Source organism: Mobula hypostoma, chromosome X1 (genome assembly GCF_963921235.1).
Source record: "Mobula hypostoma chromosome X1, sMobHyp1.1, whole genome shotgun sequence".
Classification (NCBI taxonomy): Eukaryota; Metazoa; Chordata; class Chondrichthyes; order Myliobatiformes; family Myliobatidae; genus Mobula; species Mobula hypostoma.
In genome coordinates, this window is record NC_086128.1 from 16,934,600 (window position 1) to 16,955,608 (window position 21,009).

At 42.9% G+C, this 21,009-nt stretch overlaps 1 protein-coding gene across 2 annotated transcripts in view; it reads left to right on the plus strand.

The window, feature by feature from the left end:
• Positions 1–21,009, plus strand: part of asic1b (acid-sensing (proton-gated) ion channel 1b) — a 921,001-nt gene that overhangs the window by 612,238 nt on the left and 287,754 nt on the right. The window lies entirely within an intron of this gene.

Here is a 21,009-nt window from a genome sequence, read left to right on the forward strand (position 1 = left end):
ATTCACAAGAAAACATGAATTATAGAAGAAAACACAATTAGAAGGAAGGCAAATTCCTTTTAGTGCAAAGTACTCAAAGTATCATTGTGTTGCTATACTAAGATGGTGATTAAAGTTGTGTGGGTCTGTTCAAGAAACAAATGTTTGTAGGAAAGCAGCTGTTCTTGAACCTGGTGGTGTGGGACTTCAGGCTTCTGTACTTCCTGCCTGACGGTAGCTGTGAGAAGATGGCATAGCCCGGGTGTTGGCCGTGTGTTATGATACATATTGCTTTCTTGAAGCAACACCTCATGAAGATACTACTGATGGTGGGGAGGAATGTGCCAGTGATGTATTGGGCTCAATCTACTACACTACAGCTTCTTGCACACATTTGAATTGCCATATCAGACCAAGATGCAACCAGCCTAGCTATTTTCAACAGCATCCCTGATACATAGACAACAAACAGAACATATTTTGTACATAAATTATATGAGAAGGTGGAGGGGGGGGGGAATGCTGCACAAGCAACACATTAGGCAATCACCTCTTGCACCACCATGAATTTCAGTTGTCTTTGCTTTTGCACCATAGACTTTTTCACTGTCTGGTATTTCTGCCCTCTGTTGTCTGTACTTTTGTCCGTGTGATGTTGCTGCAAGCAAACTTTTCCATTTTACCTCTATCACACCGTATTTGTGCACATGACAATAAACTTGACTTGGTGTTAGTGCAAAAACGGGCGTGGTCTGAGACAAGTCTGTGGAAGTACAAGAGGTTGCCCATAGTGTTCCATTGCCGAGGTGCAGGTCGGTTCAAGTACCTGATGATTGTGGGAAAGTAGCTGTTCCCGAACCTGTTGGTGTGGGACTTCATGGTCCTGTACCCCCTGTCTGATGGTAGCTGCGAGAGGATGGCAGGGATTCTTGATCGATGCAGCGCCTGCTGTAAATACTGTCAATGGTGGGAAGAGATGGACTTGGCTGATTTCACTACACTCTGCAGCCTCTTGCACTCCTGTCTAACTTGTTGCCTCTGTTCTTGAGGCCTGAGTATAACTTGCAGAGCTTCCTAAATGTTTGGTAATTAGTTTATTGTTGTCATCTGTACATATAGTGCGAAGCTTTTGTTTCTGTGCCATCCAGACAGATCACACTGTACACAAGTACATCGAGATGGTAAAAGTGAAAACAAAGTGCAGAATATAGTGTTCCAGTCACAGAGTGTGGTGCAGGTAGACAAATAAATTGCAAGGGCAACAATGCAGTAGATGGGGAGATCAAAAGTTCATAGTATGAGAAGAATTGTCCATTGTTCAGTGGGGAGTTGTCTTTTAGCCTGGTGATATATGTTTTCAAGCTTTTGTATCACCTGCCTGGGGAGGTGGAGTGGTCTTTGATTACAATGGCCACTTTCCCAAGGCAGTTGGAAGTGTAGATAGCAGTGGAGAGGAGGTTGGTTTGTGTGATGGATTGGACTGTGTTCACAACTCTGCAATCCCTTGTGGTCTTGGCTGTAGCAATTGCCATACCAAGCTGTGATATATCTGGATAGAATGCTTTCTATGGTGCATCTGTAAAAATTGGTGAGGGTCAACGGGGACATGATAAATTTTTGTTGTGAAATGTGGTGAAGGGTTTCTACCACTTCTATATCATGAAGAACTTTAAAAAAAAGACCCTCTTAAATTTATTACCTCCCATTCTCCCCCCCCCCACAAAATTTGGCAAACTGAGATTCCCTTCTCTTGGGATGTAGTTTCAACTTATTTTCAAAAACAAAGTCTTGAGTTAGGTGGATGGCAGGTGCCTCTGTACTGCAGCTCAGTGGGTTTTCCTCTGATCCCCACAACAGCATATTTGTGAACTGCAAGATCCCACATTGCGATAGTGAGAGTATTTGAGTCAAGTACAATAACATTTAAAAGACACTTGGGTAAATACGTAGATAGGAAAAGCTTAGTTGCATATGGGCCAAACACAGACAAACAGGACTGGACAAGCATCTTGGTCAGCATGGATGAGTTAGGCTGAAGGACCTGTTTCTGTGCTGTATTGCTTTATGGCTCTGAAGCAGGGGGTCCCAACCTTTCTTATGCCATGGACCAATACCATTAAGGACGGGATCCATGGACCCCAGGTTGGGGACCCCTGCTCTAAAGTGGCCTGTTTTAATACTTTGACTGAGGGTGGAAAATAATTGGCCTGAGGATAGTTTAGGGACATCTCTAACACTTGAAAACAGCAAATACCAGAAACACTCAGCAGTTCTGGTGGAGAGAGAAACGGTTAACATTTCTGGTCTGTGAGCCTTCGTCAGAACTGGGAGAGCGAATGTCTCACAGACCTAAAATGTTGACTGTTCCTTTTTTTTCATAAATGCTGCCTAACCTGCTGAGGGTTTCTAACATATGCTATTTTTGTTTCAGATTTCCAGCATCTGCATCTTTTAAAGTTCTTTGAAATAGTGCCATGTTATATGACTTGAGAGAGCTGGGGGAGCCTTGGGTTAAGATCTCCTTCAATAAATGTCAGCTCCAGCAGTGTGGCACTGGAGTGTCAGCATTGATTATGTGAGGCAGAGTTTTTGATCATTGGGTGGGAAGATCCCTCTAGAGTGCCCGCTTGCTTTGTCCCAATTAAACTCTTTCAATTTCTTTCGCTCAGCTGATAGCCAGGGCCAGATGACTACTGCTCATTTGCCTGATTGCTTGTCGTTTGTGACATTGGCAGTCATTGGAGGTGAGGATCAAGCACCACCTCATGGTATATTCCCCACTTCCCCCAAGGTGTGTATTTTATTACCTAAATAATAGTAGCAACACGGTGAAGCTAGGAGTTTCCCTCTGTGAAAGCCGCCAGCATTGCAAGGCTGGAGTGGACAAATTTTCTGAGAGGAACAAGCTCAATGAAAGGAGATGGTAGATAACTCATCTGTTTCCAGTCGTATCATAGCACCAGAAAGAATGTCAAATGTTGAAACTCCAGTTTTTAGGTTCTTTGATCTTATTTCAAACTTTGGAACTTCTGCTTATTTGTGACTTATCCTAGGTGACTGATCTGATGGTATGGGAAGCAATAGATGTGCAAACGTATTTCTTTTAGTCAGTAGCTTGCTCTGAGTGAAAAGGTCATGAGATCAATACTTTGAAGATTTGAGCTCATAAGCCAGGCTGATTCTCTAGTGCAGTGCTGAGGGACTGTGGCTGCCTTTTCAGACCAGGCAAACTACAAACTCTTCAGAGTTAATGGTAAAAGATCCCATGGTTTAATTTTTGAACGCAAGCAGGGGAGTTTCCCTGTATCTCTGGTTATGACTCGCTTGCAACCAATATTGTAGTTGTTATTACCTTGCAGTTGTGAGAGCTTGCCCTGTGCAATCGGACTATATTTCCTAATTAACGGTGAATAAACTTGAAAATTATTTTGGGATATTCTGAAAAGGACATGAACAATGCTATGGAAATTTTTTGTTAGCACGCCATTTGTCCCCATTCTTTAACTTTTAACTGTTACAATGATCTCTCTATTTGCTTTGCTCCTCTGAGAATTTGTTATGCCGATAGCCAATCATCTTTATTTTTGTGACTACCTGGATGTATGGTCAGTTTCAATAGCAGTATTCGACCCGAAGTCCCTACAAAGGACTGCGAGAATGGTCGAGGGAATCATAGGGCTCTCCCTACCATCCATCGGGGGCATCTATCAGGAGCGCTGCGTATTATCAAGTATCCCACCCATCCATCAAGCATCCTCTTTGATTTTCTACCATCAAGCAAGAGACTCAGATGCATTTAAAAACAGGAACAGTCAGGATGGGAAACAGCTTCTTCCCTCAGGCCATTAGGCTTCTGAATTCCCTGACATATCCCATTCAAAGTGTCACCAGTTAATGTGTTCTGTACCTTACAATATTTAATTTATTCACGTTTATGTGTCATTTATCTGTAGATTTCATCCTTACATACAATAACTTGGAAAAGTACTACTGTGCTTTACACCCTGGTTTGGAGAAACATTGTCTCGTTTGTCTCTATACCTGTATATAGTTAAATGACAATAGACTTGACTGGCTGAGATACTACAGCTGAGCTGAGAAATTTGAGGCATTACTCATTACTAACTCAAATTGTCATACCTTCTGCTTGGAAATATCATGGGTGCAAATGTTCCTTTTAATGGGGTATCGAGAATTTGGTGGGGTGAGAATTTGTCATGAGTTATTCCTGGCTCTTATCTTTGTGGTCAGCCACAAGGAAGGGGATTTAATCTTGTGACTGAACATCTGCTCTGGGGACACTGAACTGTTTCTGTGGAGCCCAGGGACATGCTGGGTGTGTAAACTACCCATATATAAGCACAACCCAATGTCTTATGATTGTCTAAGAATAGAATAAGGTCTCAAGTGATGGGAATCACCAACAGTGGAACCATGCAGGGAGCTGATCTCTTCAGGCTTGTGGTGTTCTCTGACATCCGTAAAGAGGCTGGAACCTGTGAGCTTGGTTCTATTAGTTGCAACTTGCTAAGTCTAACTGGAAGAACAACTCAATCATCACATTTTTGTATAAAAAGTACTCGTGCAAATCATAAGTTGTGATGCTTTCACTGTGCTGACCACTTGTTGTCACATTGGTAACCACTAAGGAATTTGCTGACAGTATATCACCTGCTAAGCTCCAGTCTCAAGTAACAAACATTTTGCCACCTCCCATAACAGCACCTTTGAAATCCTGCAGCTGTTTTAATTGATAATAGGATGCCCATATCTCTGGGGAATCTGGAATTTATTGTTCGTTCTTGCTTGCCCTTGGGGTGGTGCTGAGTTGCTTCCTTGAAGTACTGAATTTATTTTAAGGAATAACTGGCAGTGCCATTAGGTAGAGTGTTCCAGAATTTAGACCTTAAGACAGTCAAAAAGTAACAACACATTTCCAAGCCAGGGTTTTGCTGCTCCTGCCCTTCTAGTTGGTATAGGTCACAGGCTGGCAGATGTTGTCAGAGTAACTTTGGTGTTTTTTTTTACATGGTACTACTTCCAGCCACAATGACCACCATTTCTTCTCTTCCCCTCCACTCCACCCCCAGGATGCTGATAGTGGGGGAGTCTAGGACCAGAGGGTACAACCTCAGAATACATGGACATCCCTTTAGGAGAGAGATGAGGAGGAATCTCTTTAGCCAGAGCATGATGAATCGGTGGAGTTCATTACTACAGATGGCTGTGGAAGATGCTGGGTAGATCTAAAGTGGAGGTTCTTGATTAGTAGCAGCATTCAAGGTTACGAGCAGGAGAATGGGTTTGAGGGAAAATAAATTAGTTTTGATCAAATGGCAGAGCAGTCTCTGGGCCAAATGGCTTAATTGGGCTCCTATGTCATTTCGTCTTAAGGAAACTAGGTGTACGCTGCAGCCGTTCTGCCCGAGTGCTGGAGGGGATGAGAGTTCACGATGGTGGATAGGGCTCTAGTCAAGTTGTCCAGCTTTCTGAATGCTGTTGCAGTTTCTCCCATGCAGGCCATTGAAGAGTGTTCCATCACACTCCTTTGTATTTACTGTATATGGCTGGTTCAATCAAGTCTCTGGCTAATGGTGACCTCCAGGATGTTTACGATGGGACTCTTACCATAGCCATAGAAAGGAAGATTGTTGGACTTGTTGCCTGGCACTTGAGAAATATGAATGTTACTTTTTCTCAATCTATAAGAATAGATGCTTTTACGATACAAAGTATAAGCACATGATTGGGCATTCAGTTCAAATCAAACCACTTTACTACAAAATCACTGTCTAATAAGAAAAATATTTAGTACAAATAGCTTCAGCAGAGGATAGAACACTTAGAATGGTTACACTTAGGAATTAGAAGCAGGGAAGGCATACAGTCCCTTGAGGCACAGGATCAGCCTTTCAATATCACTGTCCTGCCTGATCCTCATCATCTTTGATTCCTTTTATTGTCCACAAAATATTTCAGTGATCGTGCATCTTTAACCCTAAGGGACAGAGAATCCCAAAGATTCAGGACCCTTTGAGAGAAGTAATTTCTCAGCTCAATTTTAAATGCCTGACACCCCCCCCCCCCCCATATCCTGAGAGAGCTCCCTTGTCTGGATTATCTGGCCAGAGGAAAGAGCTTCTTGGCATCCATTACAAAAAGCTTGAGGAACTCAGCAGTTCAGGCAGCATCTGTGGTGGGAAGTGGATGGTTGATGTTTTGGGTTGAGATCATTCATCCTTCCAGGTGAAGTGCCTCAAATCAAAATGTCAGCAATTCCTTCAAACCTTTCCCCACCCCTCACCACAGATGGTGTCTGACCTATTGAGTTCCTTCAGCTTTTGTGTGTTGCTCCAGATTCCAGCACCTAAAATCTCGTCTCCTCGGCATCCATCTTGTTGATCCCCATCAGAATTTTTTGTCTCAACGCAATCACCTTTTTTTTCCTTCTAAATTCTAGTGACAATCTGTATTGGATATCTCTTTGAAAGTACTTACATGGGCTGAATGGCCTTTGTGTTGTACCATACTTTGACTGTGTGATCTCTCCTTCAGAGGATGCTCACATTCTTCCAAGGATGAAGCATAAATCTTTGATATGACTTCCTCCTTTAAATTTCCTGTTTCTCATGTACGTTTCTCCATCCTGCCTGTTGTTTTTTTACCCCTCCCCACCCATTAGCTACCAGTGTTACTTGTTTAATGAAGTTTTCCCTTGTTGCTTGAACAGCTGTGAGCTCCGCTACAATTGGTTGCTATAAAAAGCAGTGGGCCTGTCTCAACTGAAAACATGCTGCCAGCCTGCAGAATATATTGCTGACAAGTAATATTGGGTTGTTGTCACCCATGAGTGCTTGTGGCAGATCTGGTTAGTGACGAGCTGGTTAGATACCGATTCCATTCTAAAGGAAGTAAACTTGTTTGCCACTTTATTAAGTACACTTGTAAGTTAGTACAAATATCTAATTGGCCAATCATGTGGCAATAACTTAATGCATAAAATCATGCCGACATAGTCGGGAGGTTCAGTTGTTATTCAGATCAAACCTCAGAATGGGGAAGAAATGTGATCTAAGTGACTTTGACTGTGGAATGATTGTTGTTGCCATACAGGGTAGTTTGAGTATCTCAGAAACTGCTGATCTCCTGGGATTTTTCACACACAAGTCTCTAGAATTTACAGAGTTGGTACAAAAAACATCCAGTGAGCATTTCTGTGGGTGGAAGCACCTCATTAATGAAAGGGATCAGAGCAGACTAGCCAAACTGTTTCAAGCTGACAGGAAGACTATGGTAACTCAAATAACCACGTTACAATGGTGGTGTGCAGAGGAGCATCTCTGAATGCACAACACATTGAACCTTGAAGTGGATGGGCTACAGCAGCAGAAGACCATGAACATACATTCAGTGGCCACTTTAGGAGGTACCCAATGAAGTGGCCACTGAGTGTATTTCCTGGCTATTTCAAGAGAAGTTGTCATTCCTTGGTGTTTTTTTGCATGTTCTTCTGGACAAAAAGGATGAAAGAATTGGCATGTCATGGCCCTCTAATCTCCCCGCCAAATGATTACTTTGAGGCTGGTTGCTTTTTTTCTTCTGGATGACCACAAAGGCTTTGTGCCATTTTCCGTTGTCTGGTGTTTGACTGGCACCAGTAGAAATGCTGCAACAGGGCACCATAGAGGCAATTTCAGAAGAGGCAATATCTAATATAAGTTACTTCTCATGTAGTGGGTGGTAGGAGAATGGGCACGTGAAAGAGAATGGTGTAGGGGACATTGTGTCCTTTTGTTTATTGTAGCTCAGTTATTGTGGCAGCATGTGGTCATGCTCTGGCATAATCTTGGAGATATTCTTAGAGCAAGTGAGGAACAAGTGGCTCTAATTCTCCTCCTATAGATAATGGGTACTCTATCATAGTGTGGACAAGTGGCAATGCAAGTAAATCCCACCACCTAGGACCAGGCTGCAGTGCAGGGAGAATTCATTGGAGGTTCAAGGTAAGAAACTCCAAATAAGTTCTACTCTGCAGAGCCCAGCAGCAGCAACTTTTCCCTTTCCACTCTGTTGAAATAGGATGAGAACCAGCAGGTCCCTTGCTGCAGGTTCTTCTGCTTGTAACTGCATTTTCAATGCCAAGAGAAACCCTCACATTCTATATCCTGACCTTGAGTCCTTTGGCTCAGCATGGACTCTTGTGCTAAACTGGCCCATTTCTCTTTTTAGCAGTCACATGTCTGTACCTGTTCTTCTTGTAGGGGAATATAGTACCTTGTAGGTAAGTGGTCTGGCTCTGTGCACTCACGATAATGAAGGGGGCAGCCATCCATTCAACTGGCAGAGCAATGGCCAGGCTAGAGGCCAAGCACACCTGAGCCTTTGGATATCTTCCTTTCATCTATATTTTACACTCATCATGGTGTTGGAGCTGAAACTTCCTTATTGCTTTCCCGTACAATGTTCAGAATGCCTTTTCTGACCTGTTGCAGGAAAGTACCAGATGTATTCAGCCTGATAACTTTAGTAACAAGAGTCTCCATTTCATAACAGCAACATAGAGCAAAATTTGATATCAAGCCCAAAGCAGTAGGATTTCAGGAGTTTGTTAAAAGAAGGTATAATAGGTAGAGCTTGGGTCCCAGGCAGTGGAAAGCACCATTACAATGGTTGATTAAAAATCAGGAATAAAGTTGATGTGCAGAAGACCTAAATTGGGAGGGGGTGTGAAAAGAAGGGAGGTCACAGAGACATTTGAAAATGGGAATATGCTTTGGAAAATCTTAGTTTGAGGGGTTCAGTGTAGTTCAGCAAGATGAGTGGTTGGCAAATAGGACATGGGTGGCAGGGTTTTGAATTACTTGAATTTTGTGTAGAATGAGTTTGGTCAGCCTGTAGTAAGTTGCATTATTTGTTTAGGGAGTAGGAAGGGCATAGTCGAAGTCTACTCATTGAGGGGACTGCCTGGTCTGACGCTCTCATTGCCATGTATGTCAGATGAGTGCAGCCTCAGAGTAGTCAGAGGCATTGAGTGGGAATGGGGGGTGGCCACGATGCAAAGCATTCTAGAAACTTGGATAGTGAACACTGTTGTGAAGTATTGATAACATTGCTGATATCCCCTGTAACTCATTAATTTAATCAGAGGTAAAGGCATTTTTGAATTTAGTGGTTGGCCAGGCTGTTAGCTGCGGCTATTGGTGTGGGCTTTGTGTTCTCAAGGAACCATGGGCTCCTTAGCCATTTTTCATTGGAGAGCTGTGTCTGATTGAATCTGAGGATTGATATAAGTTTGCATCCTTCCCACTGGTCTCCTCAGGTGCACTTCCGACATCCTCTTTATAAATGACATTCCCAGAAGAGTCACCGCAATAGGAGAGTTCAAACATTGCTTCTGTAAAGTTTTACAAGTGCTGTGAAGTGTACATGCAGCTAAATGACACAATGAAAATCTTCGGTTGAAAGAAATTTGGGAGTCCTTAGAATACTGCTTGAAATGGTTGCCATCTGGCTTGTATCATCCACAGTTCGTAGGCTCACCAGAATCTGCTGATAACTAAGTGAGCAGAGGCAAAAATTATCTTGGTGATCTTCACTAAATCTCACGTCACCTATAAATTTCAACAAAATGAGAGTAGCTTGGTTTAGCATATCTGTTCTCCACATCAGTTCTGTCCAGCTACCTCCCTATCCTTCGACATAAACGGGGTAATAACCGAGATGAAAATCATTCCCAGAATTTCCTGATTAAAATATCAACTGAATTTTAACACTTTACAACTAACTAGATAATAATCCAGTGAAAATGGAAGCCAGCACTATTGATGTCACTTTAGTAAGGAAGAAAACTTATTGTGATACAGAAGGAGGCTATTCAGCGCAATTGGTCTATGCTGTCCACCAGCAGAGTCATCTCATCTTTCGTGCACTTCTGCATCTTATTTTCTCAACTCCCTATTAATTTTTTTTGCTATTTGTACATACTAGGGGTATGAATAGTAGCCGGTTAATCTGAATCTTGTCTGATAGAGGAACAGGAGTGTGATTCGGCTCTTGTCACTTGTTAGACCCTGACTTGTGCATTATGTCAGCAGGAGTCTGTGAATAAACATTTCATCTCTATTGGGAAACATTCCTGGAAGTGCCATCAACAGCCCTGCTCCATGTTCCTTGCTCGATGTCTGTCTGGTGGTGCATTTTCCTGTACCCAATTGGAAAGCTACTTCATTGTTGATATGGTTGTCTGTCAAATGACCTTTGATCCTAGTTCTGATATTTTGTTAGTGTTAATGATTAAGTGTATAAAGTCATGAGGAGCATCGATGGATGCATTCCCAGAGTTGGTATCAGGAACTAGAGAGCATACAGCAGGTTTAAGGTGAGAGGGGAAAGAATGAACAAGAACTTGCACATCTATTTTTAATATGATACACGTGTCAAATGAGCTGGCAGAGGAAGTGGTTGAGGTGGGTACAATAGCATCTTTTAAAGGACACTGGGTGTAGATGTGTCTCTACCAAAGGAGGTGTAAGGTGCTCCTTCCCTCTACTAGTCTGCAGGTCACCCTTAGGCAAGGTGTAGCACCTGCTTACCCCACCCCACCCACCCACCCATCAGGGTCACGCGAAGCTATGGGTGCAGGTGGTGGATGGCGTATGAGCAGCTGGTGCATAGCACAGTTCCTAATTATGCGGCCACTGATGCTAGGCAGACGATCTCAGAAGAGTATTGATAGTGGCTGGGGTCACCCATCTTGTAAAGGCACGGCCCAGAAGAAGGCAATGGCAAACAACAGGAATTCTGCAGACGTTGGAAATTCAAGCAACACACATCAAAGTTGCTGGTGAATGCAGCAGGCCAGGCAGCATCTCTAGGAGACCCTTCGTCTAGTCCTGATGAAGACACTTGGCCTGAAATGTCAACTGTACCTCTTTCTAGAGATGCTGCCTGGCCTGCTGTGTTCACCAGCAACTTTGATGTGTGTTACTAGAAGGCAATGGCAAACCACTTCTGTAGAAAAATTTGCCAAGAACAATCATGGTCATCGAAAGACCATGATCGCCCATGTCACATGACATGACGCATATCAAACAAGATAGAAAAGGTTTAGAGGGATATGGGCCAAATTCTGGCAAATGGGACTAGCTTGGATGGGCATCTTGATTGGCATGGATGGACCAGTTGGGCTGAATGTTCTATTTTCATACTGTATGACTCTGACAATATTAAGATGTCATGTTTCTCTGTCTATTGGTGTTGAACTGAATTGTCTTTAATTCCCAGCAATCACAGGGCAGCTCTGGAGCGTTAGCAAAATGGAAGCTAGGAAATGACCCTATATTATTATGCTCGAAAGAGAAATGTTTGCAAGGGGTAAACTAGGTCCTTCATTCTTTTCAGACTTCCTATTATTTTCTCTCTCAGCACTGCAGTGGAGCATCAGCCTCAATTATGAGTCCAAGTCAGCCGCAACGTGCTGAATCCAATATTAGCCAACTGAGTTGAGATAGATTACACAGGCTGCAATTCACCACGGAATCACAGTGACCTACAGCATTTCATCATGCGTAACCATATTTATGGCTTCAATCCATTCTCAATCTGATGAGTTTAAGTGAAAATTGGATGCCTGTGAGAGAATGGGGAAGTGGAAAGATGTCCAGAAAATCTGAGATGCAAGAGTATAGTCCTGATGTAAGGACTTGACCCAAAAATTCAACAATTCCTTCCACCACCCATAAATGCTGCTCGACATACAATCTTTCTGCAGCAGATTGTTGCTCCAGAAAATCTGAGATTGGGTGGATGGAATGCAAGGAGACATTTGATATTTGACTCAACTCTGAGGTTTGAGAGTTTATTTGATTTAGATGATTTTTTGTTCTAAATGTCTCATGTAGTTCCAAGGAATGGATCAACTTCAGCTTTCTGAATTAATATAGCATGAATTATCTTCAATTAGGGCCCATTGCATTTACTCTATTGTGGAGAGAGGGATGATTCTGCTACTCTCTCAAGGATTTCCAGCTTCCCGTCTTCTGATCTGTTAAGTGCAGTTGGATTTTAAAATCAAGACCTCAGGGTAAGGAGTCAGTGTACCTTGGATGCTAGCATTTAACATTTTCCAGGATATGATGCACTTGCTGTTTTTTGAAATACTTTATATTTGCAGCAATAACATGCAAAATGGCATTGAGGAAATCAATGGAGAGAAACTTGGGAAGGTGACTAAAGGCTTTGCCAGCAGTGTGGGAGCCAGGTGGGCTTTAGTAAGAGGCAACAAGGGGGGAATGATAGGTTTGGGAAGAGATTGGGAGACATAATGACTGGAAGATTAGCAGACTCACAAAAACACTACAGGTTAGGAGAACAGGGTGTGTTTCCAGTGCAATCAGTCCTGACATTAATAAATATTGAACATTAATATGAAGAATTTTATTAACGAATACTTTGACGCTGATGAGAAAGACACTTAATCTCTTTGCATAATTAAGTCTAAAAGTAATTTGTTTAAAGGAAAGCAATTTGGTTATAATTTGTGGAGGTTGTAGGTACTGAGCTATTTCAGACTTTGATCTTGTATTTCTAAACTAGACTTACAGAAATGTGAAGTGATTAAATAAAGTTTATAAAATGAATGGTGCTGAGAAGGCAGTGTGGTCCTGAAACATCAAGACCTAGAATTTATGTTGTGTGCAACATTCATGCACACTGGGCAACAGAATTTAATTGAGGAAACTAAATCTGGAACTTGCCGTACGTTTGACAATGGGTTCCAGATCCTCGGTGCACATGGCACACCTACATACAAAGGTACCCAGACACACATGGTGCACCAAAGAGCATACAATACACAATTTGATGCCACTTCCTGATTTCACTTGAGTTCCTGTAGCCTTTGAGCAGTATGCACTACTCTCACAGACCTGAACGTGAAAGTATTTTTTAGCCCGTCCTGATGGCCCTGCCCATGGCTTGCTTGACGAAATGCTGCTGTTTCCTCTGTCTGACAAGTAAGTAGACCCCGCCTGTTGGGTCAAACATTTTTGTTCCTCCTCAGATGTTTAACTGACAGTTCTAATTATACTTCATGTTCTGGAGTGGGCTGAGAGTTTTGATGCATTGCTAGTGGTGGCCACATTGGTCCATTTAGCATGAAGGTAGTTCATGGTTCTTTGAATAGGACTTCATATCATAGCTTAGTATATAAACCAAAAAATTCATAAAGCTCGATTAAATTTTGCTTTTATTAACAAAGCAAATATGAGGGTATATTGCGGATTCAGATTTATCACGTGTACATTGAAACATACAGTGAAATGTGCCATTTGCTCTACGAATCAACGCAGCCAAACATGTGCTGGGGCATCCTAAAAGTGTCACCACACATTCCAGCACCAACATAGCACGCCTGCAATGTTGAGCAGAGCAAAACGACCCCCTTTCCCACCCCTCACACAGACATACCCTCCCACCCCCAAGACAGGCTGCCTCCAGTACTTGGCCCTAGACTTGCAGACACCGGGCCTTCAACCTCCAATCCCTGATCTGGGCTTACAGTCTCTACCTCTGCACTCGCTGACTTCAATCTGAGATCTTTTCTCTCAGTCTCATGTTTGATTATTTCCAAGGAGTCACAGACTTTGAACCACAGTATTTGCTCGATGACAAACTCTGTTGATGGTGTCACATATTTCCAAGATGGATGTCAGGGCAAATCATTGAGCAAGCATGAACTGTCACTGTCACCTTGTCCTCTTCCTAGTGGCGGTTTCTAATTCATTGATTTGACTTGTTCTGTTATCTGAGTTAGGACCAGATGTGCTAAAGCTCAGGATTATTGGGCAGAGGGATGGTGGTGTAGAGTGGTGAAGATTTGCTCTTCCCTTGTGTAAGATTTGCTTCTCAATATTCCATTAACATTATTCAATCTAAGCCATTAACAGAATTAAAGCTACAGTATGCTATTGAACCAGTGGATTAACAGGGTGAGCGTGCAGCGCCTCAGCCAAAAGAAATTAAGAAAAAGATGAGCAATGTTCACATTCATGAAACTTGTGAAGAAATAGACTAATTTTGCCGTTGGGATTCAGTTTCTGAAGCGTTGGAAACAAAGTAAAGCTTGCTTGTTTCAAACTTGCTCGGCTAATGAGCTAGATTGTAATTTTACCTTGCATCTATGTGTAATAGCCCATCTCATTATTCCAATTCTGCACCATTTCCCCTAAGAAGCTGATGTTCTGTTATGTGGTTATGCAACTGCTGAAACAATTATCACCCAGATGCAGTTTTAGGTGCTTTTCTTGACCTTAATTAGCATTTGAACTGGTGATTAGGCACTGGATAAAAATAGCACTTTTCCAATTTTGTCTGCATTTTGCTCATGTTGGCAAATGGTGGTTTGCCAGATATGTAACTCTAAATGAAAATCAAAGAACTACAGATGCTAGAAGAATGAAATAAAAACAGTGCTGGAAACACCCAGCAGGTTAGGCAGCATCTGTGGAAAGAGAAACAGTTCATGGTTTGGTCCAAGACCATTCGTCAGATGAAGGATCCCAATCTTAAAATATTCATAATTTAACCAATTATGAACAAAAGGACATTATTTCTGCTTTTTCTCTTGCTGTGCTCATCCTGCCCCATCTACAGGTCCAATGGTAAGCTAAATTCTCATCCACCCATGTGTCTGGACACTGCATAGTGGCAGCCATTCTTGACCACTCAGCATACCACAAAACTGCCGTCATTCATTATCCAAGTATACAAACGTACCAGCAAGGGGTCACTAGGATTCACATCTAAGACAGGTTTCTGATTAACTCAGCGTTAGAGTTTCAACTCCTGCCATGGCTAAGTTGACCTTACTTGGCATCAATGAAATGGCTGACCTTGAGAGTTTCTCAGGCATTAAGTGAATGAGTTGATATCAGGTTCACTGTCCTCTGGTGGTTGGATGTACTATGTTTAGTTACCTTCAAGGTCTTGCAGAGCACAGTTGGCAAATGGAATTCACCACTGACAAAGATGAGGTTGTCCACTTTGGAATCCATGCACATAGGTCATTAAAATGTCACCAACAGCGCAGAAAATGTAAAGGTAATTTCATGCTGCCCCTTGTATCTTGAGAAGTGGGTACGATGAAGCTGAAACTGTGCTACAGCTCTATAGAGCTTATTTTGGATCACACCTGAAGCATTATGGGTAACTTTGGACATTTTAGAAATGGTATATCTGGGTGAAGAATATGAGTGGATTCACTAGAATAATACATGGATAACAAGGGTTCAAATCTTGAGCAGGAGTGACAATACAAATTACGATTATGTTGTCCAGAATTTAGAAGGTTAAGGATTGACTACAGTTCTTGCTCCTGTGAATTAACTTTAAACATTCTACAGTGTGAAAGGTTTCCTTAAAATGCAAACTGTTGTTTTGAGAGGAAACAGAGTGAGTGAATTTGCAGAGGCAGGATTTGCAGTGCCAAATTGGACACTACAATCTTGACTCTCGTGCCTTCAGTATACAGTCGATTAATGAATTAAGGGCTGATATCGACCACTATGTCCGCTCTGGTATATTTTGAAACTGGCTTGATCAATACAGAAGTATTGTTTAGTCACTAATTGGATCCTGTGGTGGAAAGCAGAATGGAGTCACTGATTGATGGTAACAACCAGCAGTTATTTACTTTGGTAACCGCCACGTAAAGATTAATAGCTGCTGCGAGCAGGTGTGCAGGTCAGATGAGAAGGTAAGAAACGCCTCTCGAGATTAGCATTGCACTGTGCAATTTCACATAAAGTGTACTACTTTTATTATTTGCCCTCCTCCCCCCCCAAAAAAAGAAGGCTGCAGAATCTTATATTTGTTTCATCCTCAATGATGCTCTGCAACAATTCGAAGCACTTGCTTCAAAATTTTTAAGTCTTGCTGATGCCTTGTGGCATTCCGCATTCAGATTAAGGAATGTGTATTGCTTTCAGTTTGTGGTAAGGGATAATTGGACCAAGGCAGGCAGTAGGAATCGTTTAACTCCTATTTTGAAACAATCCATTCTGACCTTGTCATTATATTGTATTTGCTTTTTATAGCTTAAAAACTTTTTGCATCATTTTGTGAAAGCTGAAGCAGTTGCAGTTTAGAAGCTCAAAGGCCAAACCGCAGTGCTTGTTAGATCCTGAAATAAAACACTATTAGAATCCTGCACTATTAAGTCAAGCACTATTTACCTTTCATAAATCCGTATTGAGTCTGCATTATGACTTTTCCATGCACCCTGTTTTGATTTCTTTGATATTAGATTTAAGCACTTTCGTGACAACTCATGGCTAACTGGTCTTTTGTTTCCTATATCTCTTAGGTAACGGAAATTGCGACCCTCCGCTACTTTCTGGACAATAGACCTCACCAGTTCCCCACCATCACCACCCTCCTCCGGTTGGTGGAACTGGTACTCACACTTAATAATTTCTCTTTTGGCTCTTCACACTTTCTTCAGACCAAGGGTGTAGCTATGGGCACTGGCATGGGCCCCAGCTATGCCTGCCTCTTTGTTGGTTATGTGGAACAGTCTGTGCTCCAAACCTATTCTGGTGATGCTCCCCAACTTTTCCTTCACTACATTGATGATTACATTGGTGCTGCTTCCTGCACCCATGCTGAGCTCGTCAATTTCATCGACTTTGCTTCTAACTTCCACCCAGCCCTCAAATTCACTTGGTCCATCTCGGACACTTCTCTCCCCTTTCTCGATCTCTCGGTCTCCATCTCTGGAGACAGACTGTCCACTGACATCTTCTACAAGCCCACTGACTCTCATAACTACCTCAACTATACCTCTTCCCACCCTGCTACATGCAAGAATGCCATTCCCTATTCCCAGTTCTTCCATCTCTGCCGCATCTGCTCCCCGAATGAGGCTGTCCGTTCCAGGACATCTCAAATGTCCTCTTTCTTTAAGGATCGTGGTTTCCCTTCTGCTGTTATCAGTGATGCCCTCACCCGCATCTCCTCCATTTCCTGCACTTTGGCCCTCACCCCACCCTCCCGCCACCACAACAGGAACAGAGTTCCCCTTGTCCTCACCTACCACCTCACCAGCCTCCGGATCCAGCACATTATCCTCCGCAACTTACGCCACCTTCAACAGGACCCCACCACTAAGCACATCTTTCTCTCTCCACCCCTCTCCGCTTTCCGCAGGGATTGGTCCCTCCGTGACTCCCTGGTCCACACGTCCCTCCCCACGGATTTCCCACCCGGCACTTATCCCTGTAAGTGTAAGTGCTACACCTGTCCCTACACCTCCTCTCTTGCCACCATTCAGGGCCCCAAACAGTCCTTCCAGGTGAGGCAATACTTCACTTGTGAGTCTGTTGGGGTCATCTATTGCATCCGGTGCTCCCGGTGCGGCCTCCTCTACATCGGGGAAACCCGACGCAGATTGGGGGACCGCTTCGTCGAGCACCTCCGCTCCGTCCGCCACAACAGACAGGATCTCCCAGTAGCCACCCAGTTCAACTATGCTTCCCACTCCCATTCGGATATGTCCATACATGAGGGTGTAGGGACAGGTGTAGCACTTACGCTTACACCCTCATGTATGGACATATCCGAATGGGAGTGGGAAGCAGAGTTGAGCTGGGTGGCTACTGGGAGAACCTGTCTGTTGTGGCGGACGGAGTGGAGGTGCTCGACGAAGCGGTCCCCCAATCTGCGTCGGGTCATGCCAATGTAGAGGAGGCCGCACCGGGAGCACCGGATGCAATTGATGACCCCAACAGACTCACAAGTGAAGTGTTGCCTCACCTGGAAGGACTGTTTGGGGCCCTGAATAGTGGCAAGAGAGGTCTCCTCTACTGCCATGATGAGGCTAAACTCAGGTTGGAGGAGCAACACCTCATATACTGTCTGGGTAGTCTCCAGCCCCTTGGTATGAACATTGAATTCTCCAACTTCTGGTAATTCCCTCCCCCTCCCTTCCCCTATCCCAATCTCACTCTGCCCCCTCCCCCAGCTGCCTACTACCTCCATCATGGTTCTGCCTCCTTCTACTACCCATTGTGTTTTCCCCTATTCCTTCTTCACGTTTCCTGCCTATCCCCTTCCTGCTTCCCTTTTATCTTTCCCCTTACTGGTTTTTCACCTGGAACCTACCAGCCTTCTCCTTCCCACCCTCCCCCCACCTTCTTTATAGGGCCTCTGCCCCTTCCCTCTTCAGCCCTGACGAAGGGTTCCAGCCCGAAACGTTGACTGATCGTTTCCATGGATGCTGCCTGACCTGCTGAGTTCCTCCAGCGTGTTGTCAGTGTTGCTTTGACCCCAGCATCTGCAGAGTATTTTGTGTTTCCGACCTTCTAGTTCACTTGCTCTCTGTTCATGACCCAGGAAGTTTTAAAACATTATCACTAATGCATTCACTATTTCTGAAGCCATCTCTTTTCGGAACTGACAATGTTCAAGCCATTAGGTCAAGTGGGTTTATTTTGAGTCCCATTAATCTCTCCAGTACCAATTTGTTTACCAATATTTTTACGGCCGTTATGTTGTTGGTATTTAGGGCAGTAATGGTGGTGTTCAGGGCTTCCTTCATCATGTGAGTAGCTTCCTCACCGTTTTCACTACTTAGTCATGCAAGTCCTGGGATGGAGACTCAGGAATACCATCACACTCATATGTAAAAGGATTCTTCATTGCTGTTTCTGTAACAATTTTGTTTTCCTATTCAGGGTTGTTAGCCCAGAGCTGAACCTCCGAATCTGGAGGAATTTGCTTTACTAATATTTAATTTCATTCTCCTTTGAGCTTGTTTCTCCATTATTTCTGGCAAGTTTGCATCTCTGTGAAGACTGTTACAAAATATTTACATAACATCTCAGCCACTTCCTTATTCTGCATTAGGATTTGTCCTGCCTCTCAATCCAAACATGCCATATTTACTCCACTCCTCTGTTCCTTTTTATTTTGTACTGATGTACCACATGTTAAAAAAAATCTCATTTTGAATTTCTCGCCAGTTTGTTTTTGTCTTTGCTATCGATATTTTGTTTGGTTTCTAAGATTTTGTTTGGTTCAATTGGTTTCTAAAATTCTCCGAATCCTCCGATTGACCACCCTTGGCAATAATACAAAGGTCCATTAATTGAAAACTACTCCAGTCTCCTTCCATTTCTGATGTGTATCTTTATTTCTGGATAAGATATGCATTCTTATTGTTTATTGGATCATTCAACTGATTTATTTATTTATTTCGCAATCTACTTTTGCCAGTCTGTTCATCGTACCCAAGGCTTTATTTAAGTCTTCAACTTAAGTTGCTCAACTGTAAAATAAAATTCTATCACATTGTAATCATCCTTTACTTGAAAGGTTCCTGACTGAATTTGTACAACAAGATTTAAAATACCCTGTTTCCTACTGGGTTGCATGAGATTTGTTCCAGGAATCTCTTGGGTTCTTTCATTAACAGTTCAAAATAGGCACCGGTGCCCCACAAGGCTGTGTACTCAGCCCCCTGCTGTACTCACTGTACACCCATGATTGTGTAGCCAAGTTTCCATCAAACTCAATATACAAGTTTGCTGATGACACAAGAATTGTAGGCTGTATCTCGGGTAATGATGAGTTTGAGTATAGAGAGGAAATTAAGAACCTGGTGGCATGGTGCGAAGACAATAACCTATCCCTCAACGTCAAAAAGACGAAGGAATTGGTTGTAAACTTCAGAAGGAGTATCGGACTGCATGACCCCATTTACATTGGTGGTGCGCAAGTGGAACAGGTCAAAAGCTTTAAGTTCCTTGGGGTCAATATCACAAATGACCTGACTTGGTCCAACCAAGCAGAGTCCACTGCCAAGAAGGCCCACCTGCGCCTTTACTTCCTGAGAAAGCTAAAGAAATTTGGCCTGTCTCCTAAAACCCTCACTAATTTTTATAGATGTACCGTAGAAAGCATTCTTCTAGGGTGCATCACAACCTGGTATGGAAGCTGTCCTGTCCAAGACCGGAAGCTGCAGAAGAGCGTGAACACAGCCCAGCACATCACACAAACCAATCTTCCGTCCTTGGACTCACTTTACACAGCACGCTGTCGGAACAGTGCGGCCAGGATAATCAAGGACACGACCCACCCAGCCAACACACTTTTTATCCCTCTTCCCTCCGGGAGAAGGCTCAGGAGCTTGAAGACTTGTACGGCCAGATTTGGGAACAGCTTCTTTCCAACTGTGATAAAACTGCTGAACGGATCCTGACCCGGATCTGGCCCGTACCCTCCAAATATCCGGACCTGCCTCTCAGTTTTTTTGCACTACCTTACTTACCCTTTTCTATTTTCTATTTATGACTTATAATTTCAGTTTTTAATATTTACTATTGATTTGTACTCCAGGGAGCGCAAAGCGCAGAATCAAGTATCGCTGTGATGATTGTATGCTCTCGTATCAATTGTTTGGCGACAATAAAGTAAAGTTGATGTGGGGGTGATTGTCCATGTTTTCAGATTGCCTGTTGTGTAAAGCAATTGAAGATAACACTATATTCTTAGAAATTTCATAAAAACCTGAAGTATTTTGGGCAATCTTAAGTATTTATGACTGCATAAAATTACTCTGCAAGATTAAGACTAAGGCACTAAAGAAAAATCATAATGTGTAGCCTTGTTTTGATGGTTTCCATTGCTTGACCATCTAGTGGAAAACAAACAAGAGCTTTTTAAGCGAGTTAAAGAATAGCTTTTGGCGTTGCCAGAATGTGTGTGAATATTTCAACCTGCTAAGAAAGAAATCAATATTTTAAACTTTTTTTTTAAACAAGAAGTGCAGTCTTGCTTACTTGGCAGGCAGCCATTTTACAATAGCTTCAGAGTTGAGCAAGGCTGTATCTTCCTCAGTGCCACCACCTCATGAACATTTCAGATATTTTTAAGATCCCATTGTGATGTCTTGAACTGCACTTACTAATATCATGTTAAATACTTCATCTGCACTGTATTGATTAATCACACGTGCCTTTTGCTCTGCTTGCT